This window comes from Lagopus muta, chromosome 6 (assembly GCF_023343835.1).
Source record: "Lagopus muta isolate bLagMut1 chromosome 6, bLagMut1 primary, whole genome shotgun sequence".
NCBI classification, from domain to species: Eukaryota; Metazoa; Chordata; class Aves; order Galliformes; family Phasianidae; genus Lagopus; species Lagopus muta.
In genome coordinates this window covers 26,378,487-26,398,941 of record NC_064438.1, presented here as the reverse complement: position 1 = coordinate 26,398,941, position 20,455 = coordinate 26,378,487, and the positions used below count along the sequence as shown (strand labels likewise).

The window sequence follows — 20,455 nt, the reverse complement described above, 5'->3', positions numbered from 1 at the left end:
CGCTTCAGCTTCCGCAGAGCTAAGTCAGATTCCCCTGCATTAAGCCAGGGATGCTCACAAACTCCAAGGAGAAAGGAAGAGCACAGCTGTGTGACAACAAACTGTCACTGCTGCACAGGTTTCTTTATGCCAAAAATTACTCCATTCATTAGAATATAAACCTCACAAAGCACACTTATTAAAAAAAAAAAAGAAAAAGACATGTCAGAAACCCAGATACAACATCTGGCCAGAGATGACCGCACTTTCCACCTTCTAAGACTGAAAGTAACCATAAATCTTTGAGTGATAAATATTTGGCTTTCAGTGACACCATCAAGTAGGGTGTAAGATTACATTTCAGATTTTCTAAGTAGGAGAAAAGGGGTTTTGAGAACCCAATGTGTTTAACGACCAGAGAAGCTGCCAAGTTAATGTGTCAAATTCATTCTTCACACAATTATGTACTCTTAACTGTTTCATCACATTTATTTTAAGGATCACAAATACACACCTTTTGCCTTAGAGAAAGATAACAATCTAGGAGAAGCATTTAGTCACCACTGTACTTCAGGAAAGCTTGCTTTAGCTCCACTACAGTGAGCACAATCAAGAACTCACCTCCTAACTATTCACTGGGAAAGCCAGTACTCAAGTACTGCACCACTGAGGCTTTGTCTTGAATTTAATTCTGAATGGAATTAAAATAAAAAGAACAAACAACCAAATACTGGAAAGCAAGAAAACTGTATTTCCCTAGGACAGTCATATCCCTGTGGAAAACAGCTTCCCTGCAACTACTTCTGGATGTTTGGTTGTTGTTTTTCTTTACCACCGTTTTCTTCACTACAGTAAATCTCATTCTAAACTTCAGTTCCCATTTTGAAGGAACTTTTGATTTTTTTTTTTTTCCTTGTTTTCTACGTGGTGTTAAATATTCAAACAGAGTATATTCTGTGTTACGCAGGAAAAGTAGAAAGTGTTATTAGGAATGGTGCAGAAAAGACCCTATTGCACTGGTCACTGTAGAGTCACAGAGGTGGGATAAGACTCAGCTCCCTCCCAGTTGATTTACAGTGGAAGTGAAGAACAGTCAAGGGTGGGGATAAGACTGGTGAGCACAGGAGTTCAAGTGGAACCCAAACAGATCAGCTGAGTTTGAATGAAACACATGAAGAGAAAAAAAAATAAACAGACATTAATAGTGAAAAGTGTATCATACGTCAGAAAGATTAATGATCTGGTGTTACAAGCTTCTTAGTTTTCCCAAGTTGTGTTGCCAAAGAAGACTTACACTTCATCTCCTGAAAAAATATCTGTAAAAACTATGGGGAATTTCTGCATTATTTTCATGAAAAGTATGTATGACTCAGTGCTGTGCTGTGACTGACTGCAAGGGTCAATTCTTCCCTTTGGACATGGGAGAGACAGGTCACACTGACTTGTCTAGATTTATATTCACAATACAAAATCATCATCGTCATACACATAGATTTCAACAGTGTTGGGAGAAAATCAAGGAGCAGACAAATTACTGTTGGTCAAGGGATGCAAATCACACTGAACATAGCACAACTGGAAATACAAAATGAAGTTTTCAGCACACTGCAGAAAGAGCACGAATGAAACCCTACAGGTTTCTGCCAAGTGAAACCCTGAGTGGACCAATGCAACAGGTGACACTGCTGGGATACATGCAAGTTTTGCTTTTACATTCCAGCTGCAGGACACTGAAATAACTCGGTTCTCACTGACTAATAAAGCTGTCCCCATTGGAAAAGAACAGCTTATGCTGTTAAAAATCTGCAAAATTGCATATAAGCATCCATTTTCAAGAGGAGTCTTTCTCCAGTGGGAGATAGGGACTCTATTCTGGTGGAAAAGGGTGGTACCAGAACTAAACAACTGGCTTGGAGCAGTAGAAGTGCAGTCGGAGTGAAGCAAACACTCAAAGAACTCGAAGCACAGCAGCACTTGGGTGCTTGGCACAGGAATATGAGGCTGGTGCAGACCTGTGCAGCTTAGCAGGTAGTCTCCAGCAAAAGAGATGTACTAAGATGGAGGAGCAACCCCTGAGATTTTCATTAGGTCACTGTCTTTTCAAATGTTAAGAAACAGAGGTTTTCTAACAAGGAGTCAGGCCACCTTACAACAGTCAGTGAAGAACCTTTTTTTCCTCAACCTTTGTCTCTGCCTAGACTACAGGATTTCTGAGCAGACTCTGACATACTGCTTCTTTTTGTACAGTACCTAGTGACATCCTTCTGCCTAGGCATGCCTTAAACCATAACCAACAAGTACTGGCCTGGTCTATACACCCATCCTATAACAATAAGGACCAAGAACTACACTTTGGGACAACAGTTTCAGAGCTCATCCTGTTTATGAGGGTCCAAAAAGAGGCAAACCAGCTCTCCACCATCCTCGTCTGCAAAGCCCAGGCTACCTGAGTGCATCACACCTTCTTAAATAGCTGCAAAATAGGAAGCATCTAGGTGCATCCTTCCTTCACCGCCTATCACGCTTTAGATTAGAATCTAGAAAAGAAGAGGACTCAGTAAAGACGTGTAACCATACTTTTAGCCTCCAGTCTTACATTTAAAATCATTTGACATTGCGATTTTAAATCAGAAATCGTTCTTCAGGAACACAGCCACTCAGTTTCAAACTGGGCAAGATCTGGGAAGCATGGTGGGAAACAAGCAAAGAAATGCTGAGTCAGAAGATAACCCAGACTCTCCTTCCAGAGACATTCATGAATCAGCCTGGAAACAAAGCACAAGTGCAGTCTTGGGCCTCCTCACAAAGATAAGCAGGGACAAGGGAGTCATGCATCCAACCTATCAGCTGCCACTGACACAGCAGACCATGAGGTACCACTGACCAACCACACGTCCTGGCAAGTGCTGCTGAGGCTTGCACCACGCTGGCTGTACAAGACTCTTCCAGCAGACCCCACAAGGCTGCTGTCAGGTCACTGCTGCTCTCCGTAAGCTTGAGATGAAGGATGCCACAAAGTTCAATTATTCCAACACTTCTATTTAATACCTACGCAAAACCTCCAGAGAATAGGATGAAGTGATATGGGTAGCAATGTAAGCCACATTATGTTGATGACACAAAGCTTTATGTATCCTTTCCCCCTTATTCATTCAGCACTCTTCCAAGACCTCTCAGCATTGAGAGCAAGGATATTGTGGTTGGCGCAGGTAGAAGCCGTAAGAGAGAGCAGCAAGGATGGCTGGAAGTGGTAAATGTTGCAAACTGTGAGCTAATAATACTTACTATTCAAAGACAGGCTAATGTGGACAATCTAATAGACTCGATCATCAAAAGGGCCTCCCTTTCTCTCTCTCTCTCTCTCCAGTCAGCATAATTCTGTTTCCAGGTGGTGGTCTGGCTACGCTCACATGTTTTCACATCTAGGCTACTATGATTTTCTGCCTTAAGCCAGATGAGCAACAGACACAGCTAGTTGCAAAAGTGTGGTGCCTACTACACCACGAAGCAAGTCTAAGAGATCAGTACACCCCAGTCTGCACTCATCCATTTTCCTCATGCACTCAAGCACTGATGTTTGGGGATTTTTTTGTTTTGGTTTGGTTTTTTTTGTGCAGTGGGATAAGCTCAAGCCATTTGAAAAATTTCTTCTTTCTGGAGCAGGAACAGCATATACAACTGGAACTCTGTGCTTAGCAGAGCACAGCATCCACCAGTCTCCTGCAGTGCTTTTAGACAGCACAAGCTCACAGCCTGGAGCATCCTCGCAGAGGAAAGAACTGTGCTCACTGCTCATGCTCACATTACATTGCAAGATGGTAACAGTCATCCAAAGAGAGAAGAGAAAATATGGCATATGCAGAAAGTATCAGACCATTGTTAAATATTAAACAGCACTGGCTGGGCCCAACCTCTATGTGTATTCTGCATTTTCTAATATATGGGCAGCACCTAAACTCTACAATCATATACCCTTTGCAATTTCAGAGAGGTAGGATAACAAGATACAACTGAAGAACAGAATGACTTGAATAATGTTAGGTGAACCATAAGAGATGTTCAAAATCTTATCACAAGCTCCAAGAGTGAGGCAGAAAGTACAGGAACGTGTGAATTCCATTTTCTCATAGTGGTCAGTCAACACTGTCACTGCACAACATCCTCTAATGATGTAGTGTGTGAATGTGAGTGAAGGCAAAACAGGATTTCCAGATGGAACACAGAATGACTCAGACTTTCCAGGCCTTCATATTTTAATGTAAACTTGACTGTTTTATAAAGACCCATGTACATTACCCCTGCCTATCCTAAACTCTCCAAGAGCCAGAGCTCATACATCTGTTTCATTCCTGTACATATCAGACAGTTGCACCTGATGCTCATAAAGAGATCCATACAACTTTCCCAAGCATGGGAGTCAGAGAAAGAAAAACAGTACTAGCAGAATTGTTTAAGTAGCAGACAAAAAACACAAAATGGACCAAAAAGCAGGATACAGACTCAAGCAGAAACAATGATGCTCAACAGACAAACACATGGTAAGATTTGTAAGAACAGGTAATGGCTTTCTATGGAAGAAGTGATACAGCCAGGTGAAAACAGAAAAGCTGTCAAGCAATTGTTCAAAAGGACTGTGCCAGGTGCACAGACTGTATGTGGTGCAAGAGATCAGGAGCCATTAGACAGTCAACAACACGTTCCTGAGTCAGCACTGGCACAGCCCAGTCGTTACATGAGTCAAAAAGATCCTTGAGCTGCAAGTCTAGGTTCAATCCTTGATCAATGAAAAAACAAAGTGAGATTTTGCAGCATTCTCCTCCAAGCACTTGCAGCAGTCCATTGCTGAGATGTAGAAGGAAAAGGAATCCTTTTTGTCTGGCATTTATCCGCAGACTTCCTCTTGGTGGGGCAGAAATCCCTAGTGGCAAGTTAGGGCCAGGATCTACCAACTTCTCACTTATTGAATCATGGTGTGAAGCTGAATCGTAACAGAGAGCCTGGCTTCACTGTGTGAGCTGAATTCACTACCCTGAAAACAGTCTCACACTGTAACTTAATCCAGTGTGAAACTATAGATATCTCATCCAAAAAAAAAAAAAAAAAAAAAAAAAACAAACCTGTCTCTGAATTAAGATGACAAAAAGTAGGCAGAGCTTACAGTGTAGGTGAAATTGATCTGAGTATGTATCATGGAAGTACAACAGCTCTGTCAGCATTTCCATTTAAAGAAAAAGAAACATCAGTATAAGCTAACACTGTCAAGAGGAGCATGGTACATCAGAGGACTTCACTCACAATAGCTTGCAGGCCACATCTGGCTTCTGCAATCTCTATTCAGGGGGGAGAATCAGAGCTAGAGGTGTTCATTTTCTCCTGCAGTTGCACACAGCTCCACACAAGACCCACAGCAACGTCCTGCTCTCAGGACCAAAAAGACTCAATCACTACGCCCAGCATTTAACATGCACCGCTGTTGACTAGATATAACAGGTATGGCACAAGATGAAGTGTGCTCAGGTTACCTATTTCAGAAGATAAATTCCTCAGCCCTATTCAAATATACAGGGCTGTGACTGACTGCAGTATTGTAATTTGTCCACTTCTCCTCTTAGTTTTCTTCCATTTCCATGGAGAGATAATAGCAGCAGCTTCCATGTCATACAGCAAATCATATAAGGTATTTCCAGAGTCAGACATTGCATACAACCTCTATTAGAGTCAGCAGAGTGACCAATTAGGTTAATCTCAGAGGCAGACTCCTTGGGGATATCTCAGAGCAACTATTCTTTCTCAGGCCAAGGTTTCTGTTTTAAAGAGACACAGCATCATCCAATTAAAAGAACAGCAGGTGAGAAAGGTAATAACCCAGACCTCTTTCTGTGTCTGAGGACAGTAGTCAGAATTCAGCTTGGTCCCAACCTTCCCCAAAAGGTCAAAAATTCTCTCCAATTACTAAAAGAATGAACTAATAAAAACTTCAGCAGTGGTATTAGATTGGACATGACAACATCCAAGGGATTTTAAAAAGATATTTTAAAGATTTCAGCTGCTGGCACTTGGGGCCACCAGACATCTATTTAGCTTTGTGCATTCATGGTTTTAGAGTCCAACATAGTCCAAGACAAAGTCCATTCATTCAAATCTCCATTCTGATATCCCACACTTGGCCTGTCTTCTGTATTCGTACATCTAGTAGAAAGACGAATTAGTAAAGCCCACTATCTATTACTTGGCCTGGCTCCTGAGAGCCACGAAGTGAGCGTTCTGCAAATGACTATGCTTGGACTCCCTCGGTAGCTTCAGTAGCTCACCTGCAGAACAGGGTAACGCCCAACACTTACTTTGCTAATAAATCCTTCAGATTGCTTTAGGCAATATCTGTACTAAAGGATTCTCAGACCATGAAGAGGCATCCTCTTCTAGTTCTAGCTGTGCTGGATAAAAATATTGCCCCTTCCCACCCACCTTGCTGCTTTTTACTGCACATCTCCTACAGCTTACTACACCTGTACAATCTACCAGTAGCAATAACTGTGCAAGTGCTCCCTGATCCATTTCAGCATGGCCACTCCATCTCTGAGTAAACCCAGCTGGCATTGCCTGAAGAGGCTGAGAGCAAGCTCCCACAGCCCCAGTTGCCACCAGAGGAGGTCTCCAACAATACAACCAGCTAAGTAAGGTTTCAAGCAGCACACTTGTTTGTAGTGGGAAGAAGCCCATCCACAGCAGCAGCAACTAGAGCAGGGCTGTGCTGACACCCAGGCAGCACAGCCCTCCAGGGAGACACAGCATATATAAAAGGGAAGTTTTTCCCTACCACCACAATTACATCATCTGCCCACATGTCACCAGCTAAGCTGACAACAGCATTCCTCTCCATGCATCTCCATGTAGATCATCTTTCATGAAGTCATGTGTCTTTATCAGGCCTCCACAGGCAGAGGTGAAAGAGCAGGAGGGTCTGCACTTCTAGCTGCATCACACTTGTAACTGTCAAATCTCTGAAATAAGGTGCTGCTCTGAAGGACCTTCATCAGCCCTCCTGGAAGTTTTCTGGCTGGGATTTCCCTCACATCTTGCACAGCTATTTAGTATATAAATACAGGCGCCATATTTAGGAAAATGACAGGCACAAGCAAGCTTCCCTACCACAAAAAAAAAGAACCACTGAAGTTGCATCAACTTTTTAGCTGCTTTTTGTCTCTTGACTAGAAACAGCTAGTGAGCTAATTCTTCTGTGGGAACCCTGTATCTCCTAATGCAAAGGAAACCCTGATACAGGAAACAAGCCATATTACTCAGGTGATCACTTAAGTAGAAAGGAAACAGACTTATACAGATCAGGAATAAAACCACATAATTGCTATAGTCTACTTTGTCTTGGAAAAAAATCTCAGCAATAGTCAAGATTTAAATAGATAATGTTACTAAACTGGAATGGGTAGCACTTTCCATTCCTCAATCCTCACAGTATGTACAACAAATAGAACACAAACATAACAAAATACAATCTACTCTATCCAGTTAATAATCATTCATCACCTTAAAATGCTTACAATAGAAATCATATTTTCTATTCTCTAGATAATTAAGGTTATGTTTCTTTGAGTTATTATTTCTCTAGAAATCATAGGAACAATCATTCTCTTATTTGTATAAACGTACAGCAGGGATGCACTTAACTCAGGTAATGTAGCGTAATTCACAAGAGAACTGCACATTATATTTCCTTTTCTCACTTTCTTCCCCAGTTCTACCTGCAAATGGAAGCAGGGCAGATTATGGGCATTCTTCTGCTAAGGTATCATTCTTACTGCTCAAAAAGGAACAGAGAAAGTTAGAAGAGATGGAACAGATGTGTTGAGTCCTCCAGCACATCATCTCACAGCTCCCTCAGCAAAAAGAATCATAGAATTGCTCAAGTTGGAAAAGACCTTAAAGATCATGAAGTCCAACCATAACCTATTAAGAGCATACTTCAACTAACTGAAAGGTTAGGCACAAGATGTTCTGTGCTTGGAGCAGATTCCCATGGAAGCAGAAAAAAGTCACTAGAAGAAGACACACTGTTTCAACTTTGGAATAATATTTCACACACTGGTGTGGTCATTTGTGTGGATACTTGGCATAGCATCTAAGAGGAACTGCCCAATGTCCAAAAAACCAAATAAACAAAAAAACAAAAGCACTCACCACAAGAAGCTTTCAAAAATTCAAGTATGTGATAGACGTTGCCCTATACACTGACTTTCCTTGTTTAACAGCTTCACTCTTCTTAAGACACCATTTGCTTAATGCATATCCCAGTCACGCTGGGGCAAGAGATCTCCACGTGTGTTCTGAGACTCACCCCGCACGTGACCAAGCACTGGATCCCAATTCAGCAAAGTGCTTCATTGAATGCACAGGTCCACTTCAATTCGAAGTCCTACAGATATTGAATGCCTTGCTGAACAGAGTTGACAGCTGAGCAGACAGCACATGCATCATTGTGCTCTTAGATGAGGTCTTACAAGCATGAGGACAAGCAAGTTCAGGTCAGTTTGTAACGTCTTCCTATCTGGAACTAGCCAGAGCCCTGCTTTACTTTCATTTTCCTTCTGGGATGTAATGCACTGGAATAGTTAAAGCTGTAGTTCACAGAAGTGTAATTGGGGCATCGTGAGACAGTCATTAATCAATCAACCAGTAGAAATACAAACTGAGTAGATATCAGCATCTCTGCATTACAGATGAGATACACCCAGTTTACAAAACAAAGCCATAGGAAAACAGAAGGTCCTTTTCTTATTTCCCTGTGTTGTTTCATCTTTTCTTCTGAAATTTGTTTTCTCACACTAAAAGATTTCCTTCTCCAACTGCAATCCAATGGATCTTCTTCATTCAGAAGCAAAGCTGATTCTACATCAGCCCTGAATGATAGCTGAAGCTATTCTACACCAAAATCTGGAAAAGACAGCTCACAAGAGCAAACTTTCTTTTTTTTCCAGACTTAGTATAAAACTTACCTGAACACAGCAGTAGCAGTGACAAGCAAAGACAATGACTGAAAAAGAATTTGGACATGGAAATAAAGTGGACCAGGATGAGATTGGCAAGTAGCTGAAGGAAAAGAATTGAGGGAGTCAACTGTCAGTGCAAGGAGAGGTTACAGAAAAAAACAAGACACAGAGGTTAGCCCATTGCCCTGGAGTAATGGCTAGCCTTTAACACATGGCCTGTGCTCCTGTCAGTATTTCTTCTTGGACAGGTTATCTCAAGAATTTATGCTCTCCAATAATTACCTTTCAGAGGACTCTCACTTATCTTATAAGAGAAATCCACTAGCAACCTGACCTGCATTGCTCATACAATCATCATCCACCTCCTCTAGCCTTTCATCCCATCTCTCAAAGCAGAAGAAAGTGGTTTTTCCTATATTTTTTGTGCCACATTAGCAAGGACTAGTGAAGTTGATAAAAATAAAGGAGTTTTAATGCTTAATGCTCCACACACACTGATGAGCTTGTGAGCAAAAGCAGTAAGATATTAGAGCAAGATAAGATACCTCCTCTAGTAGTGTTACGTTATCCAGAGCTGAAGGATGAACATAGGTCTTGCACCATCATGAGAAGCATTATTATCTGCAAGTCAGTATTTGTTTTAATAAACTTTTGGAATTTGCAGGGCTAAGTTCTTTTCCTGTTACTCTCCCAAACTTTCTTCCATTATGCGATTTGCTTTTCTTCCCAAAGTATCAGTGCCAAAGAGAAGCTTTTACTTCCTGCACTCACTCCAGAACCACTTCAGATGAACTAAAGTATGGGTTATTACACTTGGTAGGTTATCACACTCCCATTCACGCTCAGATCACGGCCTTCTTATGTTAGATTTTCTGTAAGGGACTCCATTATGTCCTGTACAAGCTGACTGGCACTTAGTTACTCCTAGCACCATAGCTAGGTCAGGGAGAAGGACTCTCCTCTGCTTCTGCTCTGCTCTGGATATAATGAGACATCTCTTCAACCAGTCAGTAATCATAAAGAAACACTTCATCATAAAGTTCTGACAGAACATCAGGCCTGATATGAAGAAAAAAAGCCATATATCTTCCTACATAGGACCCTGTCATCAACCCAGAAGCAGACAGTCACAGCACATGGACAATCAAATCTCTGCTGCAGCATGAATTTGCCTCAAAAGGGCTTTCAGCCACTTCTGACAGGTACCCAGAGGAATTGCTTTTCCTATACTGGCAGTACAACTAACTTTGCCCTGGGAGAATGTCTGTGCCTCACTCTGGCTGCACTACTTTAAAGGAGCCACATATTGCTTTCAGTCCAGAGAGAGCTTTGGGCCAACACACACACCCTAACTGACATTCCCACATCCTCATCTGAAGCAAGACTCTACCACAAAAAAAGAGCTTGATACAGAGAGAGCATAACAGGGAAGGGCAAGAGAAAGCTGTTCTTCCCTCGTTCAACTTCAATAGGTGCCCAGGCCCAGCAATGTTGCACAGTAGGTTTGGATTTATGTTCTCCAATTAACACATTTCACAGTATAAAGTATTCTTTCTGTTTTGAAGGGGGAAGAAGAGGAGAAAAAATATGTTCCAGGCATTTGGCACAGCAAATTTCCCCAGCTATCCTCTGGGAAGAAAAAGGAAAGAAAGAAAAAAAAAAAAGACTTGTCACCACACAATTTAAAAAGACCCATTTTCACTGGCTCCACTCTGTCTTGGGGGTAGATCCAAGATATGGTTCCCACCCCTCAGGGCTGTGGCCTAAAGCACTTGGCATTCACTAGGAGAAGAAAAACAGGTCTACAGCAATGGAAGAGGAAGAGAAGAGCCCATCTATTGGCAGGAGCAGAGAAGGGAAGAAAGAGGAATGATCTGCCAGAAGGTTACAATATTTGGATGGTATGAAAGTCTCCCACTTCTGAGACCTCAGGTACATCCTCTTGGTGCATACAGAAGTCAAGTGCTCTGACTCCTCTCATCTACCCTCATGTGAGGGTTCTCAGTTACAGCTAGCTGAAATGCTGCTCACTGACAGTCACATTGCTGGCTCTAGCACATGCATAACAGAATAACCTTTTTCTCCAAATGCACACTCCCAGAGAGAACCAGAAGTCATATGCATTGAATACTAAAAAAAAAAACAAAAAAAAACCCAAAAAAACTCATCATCTTCCTTGAGAGTTATGAGAGAAAAGCCCTTCAGAGATTCTTTGTTCAGAGAAGTTTTTGTGTAACATACACAAGATCATTACATGCTGAATTGTTCTCTGCATAAAGAGAATTATGAGAAAGCACTGTGTGATCCATTGAAACACAGGACATTTTCCCAGAAGTCAGAAAAAAAAAAAAAATCTCATGTATTGCATAGCTCAGCAATGCTCTACTTGAGTTCCTTAAAACATCACATGTGGATTCTGGTGGAATCTGAGCCTCATTTCTCAACTTACAAGAAGGCTTAGCCATTATTTCAGAGCACTTGGGGCAGTTCTTTATTCTTTGATGCAGCCAAAGAGAGAGAGGCAGAAAGAGAGGAAGATGGGAAACAACTTATTTTACCAGCAATCAGAGTGGCTCAGAAGAAGATACAATTGCGGAGTTCTACACACTAATCATCCTCATGCTACAACAATGATGAAACAACAAAGCCCATCACAGCAAAGCAGCAGGTCACCACACCTGAGTGATTATGTCACTTCCTCTGAGTCCATTCCAGAACCAAACTTTTCAGGTTTGACTATCACTAATCTATAGTGATGTCTGTACATAGATTGACTGTACATACTTACAAGTGAATCACCACTACACGGAAATTCTGGTTATAAAGCTGCAGTGCAAGACTTGAAATTGAGCATTTTACTGTGGAGGAGCTATAGAAACTCACATTTGTTTTCTGAATGCAAAGCATGCCTGCTTTATTTGTTTGATGTTTTTATGACTAGATACAATCACTCACAGGACATTTCTGTTGTAAGGGAGGGCAATGAAGAGCTGGAGAATCTCTTCCCTTGCTTTTCATTTGACTTCTTGCCAAAAAGTAGTTCAGGTGAAAACATATGATATACTTACACAATATAGGCAGGCTACTTCAAAAGTAATGCCTCCTATCTTATTATGTTGGCCCATGATATTGGATGCAGATGGTGGTGGCATGGCAGTAGAGGCTGAACCTTCCCACCAATATTCCACTACATTCCATTGCCATGCAACAGACAACAGCCGAGGGGCAGACTGACCAAATGGCATCTGACATGGAAGTACATATGAAGCAAAGGTGTGGCAATGAATTCCTTCATGCAGAAAAAAATGGCACCCACTGATACATTCATTGACATTTGCTGAACTTTTATAGAGATCAAACAGTGGATGTGAGCAGTGTGAGGTAGTGCATGGTGCATTTAAGCAGTGGCAACAGCAACGTGAAAGACAAGCCACATTCCAGTTGGCCATGCACAGCTGTCACAACATGAAATGAAGAACGTCTTGATCAATTCATCTGTGGAGATTTGCTAATGGTAACTGTTGAAAAACAGCATTTCGTAGCTCTTTGTATCTTTCGTGGTTTTATGGAAAAATAGCTGGAATTACTTTTGGAATGACCTACAAACGGCACTCACTTGTGCTCTTTCTTCTGGTCTAACAGGACAAAAGATTGAAGGAAGGAGGAGAAATGCAAAGTATACTAGAGGAAAAAGAATAAACAACTGGCATCTATGCCTTCAATCAGCATCATTCTGCCTGCTGCAATTCAGTTGAGCAGCTTCTACTCCATTTTACCCTTCAAGCATTTATCCATCAGCTGATGAAGTTTCTCAGTTCTGCCTGGTGCATGCAAAGCCGGAGAAAGAGCTGGAAAGTGTAGCAGCACATGGTAAGAATCTGTGGCAAAAATTCCATGAGGATTTGAATGTTAACATGTTTTTAATATCCAAAATCTGACACTGTTCAGAATATTTGCGGTGCATGCATAAAAGAGAAAACTCTGATAAAATACTGGAGAACAGTCCTAGAACTTGCAATCCTGCAGAAGGAAGATGACTCAGTTCTAACAATATCCACTTTTTAGAGAGCTGTTAGCATTCTGAAAACAGAAACTACAGAGCTTTGATTCCATACGGTTTCTTTTGGGGTTACATGTTACAGACACACCTGAAATACATGTTTACATTAAGTTCTGAAGGATCAAACCGGCTACCATAGTAATCTTTCTATGTGGTTACAACTGTCAATATGCCTGAGAACAACAACATCACATTAAAAAAATATATATATAGTGTAAGCAGAAAAAGTACAACCTGACTTTTCTAAAACACTACAGTGTTTTTGATACTGCAGTTCAATAGTGCAGTGATAGGTAAATTAAGCCAAATTACGATTTAACTGTGGGTTGGGTTTAAGGCCTGAGCGTGAACTTCAGAAACATGAAAATCACGCATTTTCTTGGCATTCAAGTTTGCATGCACTGAGCACTCCATCCTAATTTCCACTAGTATTTTGCACTCTGCTCAGGAAAAAGACTGCTTGAGGTGGAATAAGCATGAGGCCATAGCTTCAGTGTAAGAATTTGCCTACACATTGAGGGATTTGTTTAAAACCTGATGGGTTGAAAAGACAGGTGCCAATCCAAATCAGTCCACTGTTGCTGTTAATAGCAGCACCCGCCGAACAAAATAGCAGTACCACTGGGAATGAGAGACTTGAATATGGGAGGAAAGATGGCAAGTAAAGAGTAAGAAGGGAATGGTAAATGGAACAGCACACAGCAGGGACTTTGGGACTTTGAACACCATAGATCTGGAAATGACAAACTGAAAGACCCAGCAGCTCCAGGAAACAACATAAAAAAGATTTATCCCACAGAGATCCACAAAAAAAAAAAAAAGCACAAGTTTTCAATATTTTAAAACTCAATAAAAATAACTAAGAGCTATAAAAGATCAGGAATCTCAGGCACTGTAATCTGCTCCAGAAAGATAAAAAAGGTCAAGGACATAAGCAGTGTTCTAGAGCATGCACAGTTCCAAAGGATTTGTGAGATGATGTCCCAGATTCATCCCATGCTACAGGGAAATATAAAAGAAGAGTCCAGGAAGGAAGCTGACCAGTATCCCTAGGATTGTGAACTCCTCTTATTGATTCTTTTTTTCCAGATCACTGCACACATGGGATGATTGGGCCTCAATACTGTATAAAAAAGGCACACTTAAATGCTAGAGCTGAAACACCATTGTAGAGGAAGGCAGAATATTCAGGTCAGCCATGACTCCTCATCTTTCTAGATCCTAGAGTTCCACAACTTAGCATCTGACTTAATCCTTTACAAATAGGTCCCAACTTAGAGTTTAAATTCAGGCACATCTCCTATTTTAAAAAGAAAAACAAGTAAGGGGATGAAGTTCAAGTTCCAGAAGCTTAATGCTAGATTTATTGTGGAGAAGTCTTTTATCCTAATATTCCCATCTTTCTTCCCATTTCTTCCCACTCCACTTGCACTTGGCACTGCAGGTTTACAAATACCTATTACATTTCCTAACCAAACCACATAAACAATTTTGAGTTAAGTCCTGTTTCTGAACTGATAGATTACATCTGATCCTTAATTCTACAAGCAGTAGAAACAAAAATTACTGCTAAGAGAATGAAATGTTCATGTAATTCCTGGCTTCTATGAGCTGGACTTGATAAGAAAGCAACACATTTTGAAAGCATTAACAAAAACCACTATCAAATGCTTAGAGAATAAATTTGGAATGACACTAGTGTACTAGTCCCAAACACAGATCGCATCAAAACCTGGCAATTTGAGCTCAGAGCACCATTCCCCACAAACCAGGTCTCCTTTAATCAAACAAATTCTAAATACAGCCTGTTCACCTTTTGCAAAAAAAGTGATCTTCTGGAATAGGGCTGAATTCATTCTTAAAGTACTTTTGCCCTCCATCAGTGTAAGAGGGAGAACAATACAAAGTGTCCTGATTCTCCTACAGCTCTGTAACAGCAGAAGGCATTTTAGAGGGCCTGACAGGACTTTAAAGGGAATGTATCGAAGGAGACAGTTTAGACCACTAAAATTAAAGTAATTAATCAATCCAAAGGTGATTCTCATCATTTAGCCTGCGTTGAGTGTTTTTTCTTCTTGGGTTTCACTATGAAATTTAACAGTTTGCAATCTGCTGCAGTCTCTGGAGCTTGATTCTGCCTTCAATAAACCAAATGATCAGCAGAGACTGACACAGCACTGGCAATCCCTCCTGACCCCACTTCTATATAGGCAGTAGGTTCCAAAACTGGCTGACGAAATGGAAGTGTCAGGACACAACAGAAATCACATCCCAACACACCATCAATTATTTCCTCCACAGCTAGAGTTAAGACTGGAAACAAAAATGGCTGCCCTATTTGAACAAAAATGGCTACTAAACTTAAAAGAAAACCACCTTTGATTTGTTTTCTCCCTTTCTTGAAATCTGTAAGAAGAGGGTCTGAAAAGATGAGTTGCTCTTCACTGTAAATCTAGATTTTCCCAGTTCCACCCCAATGAAAACCACAGGACTAAAGCAAGAATGGACCTTGTCCTACCTTTCTGCTACAGACTGCATTTTACTGTCACTAAGGGAATAAAATAATCATAAGAGCATAATGATAGCATGTGTTTTGTTAGCCACTGTTCTTCACGTGGGGCAATCAGTGGCAATTCTCAGATTTAATCTTTCTCCTTCCCCAACCATGCAGTTGATTACCCCTCTCATTCCCAGTTAAAAATCTTTGATCAGAGTAAGGCACATAAAGGAGCCTGTGACCCCAGCGAAGGGAACAACAAGAGATGACATTTGGTGCTTTGAGAGAGCAGTAGATAAAAAGCAAAAACGACAGCTGGAGTCAGGAGGAGCTAGTTAGTGGATTGCAGACCCAGGAGGGTGCAGGGTGGGGGCCTATAGAAGAGAAACAAGAGGCTACAGCCAGGCTGCTCTCTCTTCTTCTCTAGGTGTCCTTTTTGAGCCAGCAAGAATGACTGCAGCAGATGTCAGGAACCATGGGGATCATTTTTTTTTAATTTAAAAAAAAAAAAAAAAAAAAAAAGAGTTACCTAGAAAATAGAAATATTAAAAGAGAAAAATGAACCAAAATCCACGCTTTCATATGTGGGAACAAATACAAAGGTAAGCACCAACTTGTAATGACCTGTGGTATGTAAATATGCTTAAGCCAGAGGGTTGGATTTTTCTGAGTCCTGTCCAACAGTGCCAATCATTTACAGAATTTGACTGGGATTAACCTGTGATTTCCACTTCAAGATGCAAAGGAAAAATACAGCAGGCAAGCAGAAAGCAAATTGCAAGGAGCATCCTCACACTTCTCCAGCACACACACATCACATTCAGAGCTGGCTTGCAAATACACCAGTGCTGGGAACATCCCCATAAAACAGTCCAGGCACGTGCACACGTACTCACGCGTGTACGTCTCAGCATGTTGTACTGCTGCACAAGATCTCACCCACTTCTAAAACATCAAGTCTCATTTGACATTACTCAGGACACTAGATACAAAACATTTTTTGTCGAAGGAATCTTAGGCAAAACTCACTGCCACTACTGTAATTCCCCTGAAGTCCATGGAGTTACACCAGGGTGAAAGGTTGGCTCCTAAATATTTGCAGCTTGCCAAATCATGCATCTGTGTTAGTTCTTTTGTTTTGGAGACACAGTTCTACAAGTTATCACTACAAAATAGATTTTGTTTTTAAAAATCTCACATGCAATGGGACACAGCAAGAAGTCCGCTTTCATCCCCCAGTGCCTTTTTCTCCATATACATGGATGGACACTATGCTTTTTTCAGATTTGCAAATCCACAGAGGTGTGCAAAGACATTGCAGATTTTAATAGCTTCACAGAACAATCTAGCAAGAACAATGTTGGATGAATGAACCTGCCAGACTGTTTTTCAGAACTCATGCAAAGAATTTTAGAAGATACATTCAAATTAATGCTGTGTTTTGGCTTTGTGCATCAGGATAAAGAGGAAGCCCAAATTTTGCAGAAGAGAAGGGAAAGCTCTGACCTCTGAGCATGCTTTTGTCCTATTTTCTAGGAGGAAAGTTGCACATAGTTGAATAACACAGAATCCCAGAATCATAAGGGTTGGAAGGAACCTCTGGAGGTCACCTAGGCCAACCCTTCTGCTAAAGCAGGCTCCCTAGGGTAGGTTGCACACACATCCAGGCAGGTCTTCAATATCTCTAGAGAACTAGACTTCAGAGACCCTCCAGGCATTTATTCCACTGCTCTGTCACCCTCAAAGGAAAGAAGTTCTTTGTGTTTGTACGGAACCCCCTAGACTCCAGTTTGTGCTTGTTGTCCCTTAGGCACCACTGAAAAGAGACTGGCCCCATCCATGTAACTCCTACTCATCAGATATTTATAAGCATTGATAAGATCTCCTCTCAGTCTTCTCTTCTCTGGGCTGAATATCCCCAGCTTTCTCAGCCTTTCCTTGTAAGGGAGATGTTCCAGATCCCTTATCATCTTCACAGCCCTTCACTGGACTCCCTGTAGAAGTTCCATCTTTCTTGAACTAACAAGCCCAGAACTGGACACAGTACTCCAATATGTCCTCAGCAGGGCAGAGTAGAGTGGAAGGATCACCATACTCCACCTGCTGACTACACCCTTTTCAATATACTCCAAGATACCATGGGCCTTTTTTGCTGGCTTGTGATCAACCCGATGCCTACCAGGATACCCAGGTCCTTCTCTGCAGCCCTCATTCCAGCAGGTGCTTTGAGGAGGACTAAGGTACTCAAGGTGCACTCACTGATAGCAGAGACTTTGTAATCCAAGTTTCTGAAGTCTGTAATTTCCTCTCTTACAACAAAATGCTTTTAGAATGCTATAGTTTGGAGGTTTCCCATTTCATCATACTGGTAAAGCCACATTCAAAGAGGAGGAAGTTGTGTGAAGTTCTGAAAAGAAAGAAATGCCTCACTGTTGTTCTCTTTTGATGGACTAGTCAGGAACCGTCTCTGTAGACCACTCATTTGACTCAAAGGCAAAAAGCATTTTTCAGTAAAATAAACAGCAGCTAATCAAGATGAACCTATTTGCTTATACAGTCTCATTGGCTAAAACACTGCCCCAGCCCTGAGTATTATTTATCTTGGAGGCGGCAACAATAGAAACTGAGCAACTGATTACACAGCTTCTCAACCAATTATGACCCAACGTTTATCTCTTGGGTACAACAGTGAAGATTTAACTAGCTCTCTTCAGCCTTTCCTTTATATTTTTCAAGCACCCAGTTATCACTGGCCAGCATCCTGCCTAAGAAAAAAAAAAAAAACCAAAAAAAAACCCAGCATCAAGAACACTTTACAATACTCAACAGCAGTCTCCCACACCTGCACCTGGAGGGCAAAGACAAATGCTGTTAGAGAGAAATGTGTGAGCACTCAGAGGCAGGGACTTTGTTGGTACTTGTTTGTGCACTGCCTTGTGCAGCAAGGCCTAAATGCAGAATGGAGTCTCTGGACTCAGCAAGAGTTTTTTCCTCTTTCTGAATCTAGGAAAAATCCTGCAAGATAATATAAGACACTCAACTGATAAGGTCTTGGAAAGAATAATCTGCCTGCTTTCTCTGCAAATGCTGATAGCTCTTTACTTGAGCCTTCATGATGTTTTCATCTGAAAGGCAAACCTGCCATCATATGAATGATCTCAGCTAAAACTGAAAAACAGCACTGGTGTAACTGGAAAAAGAGACGAAGACCAGCTATTTGAGAAGGGAAAGTGCTCAGCATTCACTATAGGACAGGAAAAAAACAGTTAAAAAAAAAAAAGACTAGAAAGAACACAAATTAAAGACAGTGTGGATGCAGAACACACAAAGATTTCCCCCCCCCACTCACCCCTGCCATCCATATGACAGTGCTGCTTTGTGGAACAGAACAATAGGTACATTATGCTAACCTATAATTACCCCAGAAGAATGATAGCAAAGTCAAGGCATTACATGAACATTGGAATATTGGATACAATCCCATAAGAAGCAAAGAGGTGGAGGAGGAGTTTTAAAAAGAGATTGAAACGTTCCCAGTACAAAACATCAAAGAGGAAATTTCATGTTCTCTTCGTGTCTATATGGATTTTCCTTATCCTTGATTTGATGATTTAAACACAATTCCCCTTTTCATGTATTTCTTGGCTCTATGCTGTAATTAGTTCCAGCACTGAAACATCCTCTTTTGACAGCATGGTGGATGTGATGCAAAGGAGCTCAGCCCAAAGCACTACTGCACCACATGTATAAGCAGAGAAACACGAAAGGTGGATGGAGACATAGCCCCAGTGCTGGACAAAGGACAGCAAAGGGCTGGCAATCCAGTGAATGTATAATCAAGTGTTCCCAAGCACACACAGGCACTCAATACCTGCAGCGTCATTCCAATCTGATAGCAGGTAGTGAAACACAGGAAGCAGTGAGGCACAACTCTACACCTGCTTAAAACACGCTGCTCGCATCTGTAGCATTATGCAGAGTTGGGGAAATGCTGGAAAGAAGACTCAGAACTGGGGGTTTTTGCTTGTTCTATTTATTTTTAAGAGATTCTATGTTGCATTAGACACTTTGCTCTCATCCTAAAAGCAACAAAAAGGAGTGGAGCAGCCCATAAATCTGCAAAATCTGAAGGTTCCTCCTTGATTCTTTCTGTAAGTGTAGGTAACTATGACAACCTAGTGTAAGCAACTGTGTCTCATCATCCACAGACTGCCCAGTAGGAGGCATGCAGACAGGCAGATGAACAGAGAAGCACCTTTTCATGTGCTCATTTAAGTGGACTCTGCTCCTACCAGTAGAACAGAATGAGCTCGATTCCCTGCACAGAGCATGCCCACCCACTCCAGCACATTGCATCTCCAAGTGAGTGGCAAATATTAAAACAACTAGCAAAATAATGATCAGCTACTGCAGGATCTTGCTGTATCACCTGTGCACAGCTGTGCTCAAGGCTGTGTTCCTCACAAAGCTTCTATGCCTGTAGCTTGGTCAGACACATGTCCTATGAGCTGCAAGCTGGCTGTGCCCAACAGATAAGAAATGCCAATTTGAACAGTTATTCAAGTTACTCATGGCCCAGTAGCACCAGACCACTGCAGGCCACTTGCTCCCTAATGGCTTCAGACCTCAAAAAGTGTTGAAAGTCAGAAAGGGGCTCAAGATGTCCCACTTTATATTAGTCAGGGTACCTCTGATCACATAGCAGGCAGCACCTTACCCTTGTGAGGAAGCTCAAAGTGATTGCTGAGTCCACACGGGCCCAGAACCCTCTACTATAGACAGAGGCAGAATGTTTCCTGATGAGTTCTCATGTGGCACTGCTGAATGCAGGACAAGTGGCAACGTCTTGCCTTTGTGAAGAAGGAATCCAGGCTCCTGTTGAGCTCAAAAAGCATGGGGAGCTAGAAGGGACTGCTT

At 41.5% G+C, this 20,455-nt stretch overlaps 1 protein-coding gene across 11 annotated transcripts in view; it reads right to left on the bottom strand.

Moving 5' to 3' along the window:
* Positions 1–20,455, bottom strand: part of DPF3 (double PHD fingers 3) — a 187,546-nt gene that overhangs the window by 102,749 nt on the left and 64,342 nt on the right. The gene's annotated exons all lie outside the window — the stretch shown is intronic.